Source organism: Galeopterus variegatus, unplaced genomic scaffold (assembly GCF_000696425.1).
Source record: "Galeopterus variegatus unplaced genomic scaffold, G_variegatus-3.0.2 Scaffold690, whole genome shotgun sequence".
Classification (NCBI taxonomy): domain Eukaryota; kingdom Metazoa; phylum Chordata; class Mammalia; order Dermoptera; family Cynocephalidae; genus Galeopterus; species Galeopterus variegatus.
In genome coordinates this window covers 85364-85782 of record NW_007726801.1, presented here as the reverse complement: position 1 = coordinate 85782, position 419 = coordinate 85364, and positions in this window count along the sequence as shown.

The following is a 419-nucleotide window of genomic DNA, read 5'->3' as shown; positions in this document are numbered from 1 at the left end:
GTATCCACTCATCTGATGATGGACATTTGGGCTGGTTCTGACTCTTAGCTATTGTAAAGAGTGCTGCAATGAACATTGGAGAACAGGTATATCTTCAACTTCATGATTTCCATTCCTCTGGGTATATTCCCAGCAGTGGGATAGCTGGGTCATATGGCAGATCTATCTGCAATTGTTTGAGGAACCTCCATACCATTTTCCATAGAGGTTGCACCATTTTGCAGTCTCACCAACAATGTATGAGAGTTCCTTTTCCTCCGCAACCTCGCCAGCATTTATCATTCCCAGTCTTTTGGATATTAGCCATCCTAACTGGAGTGAGATGGTATCTCAGTGTAGTTTTGATTTGCATTTCCCGAATGCTCAGTGATGTTGAGCATTTTCTTATGTGTCTGTTCGCCATTCATATACCTTCCTTT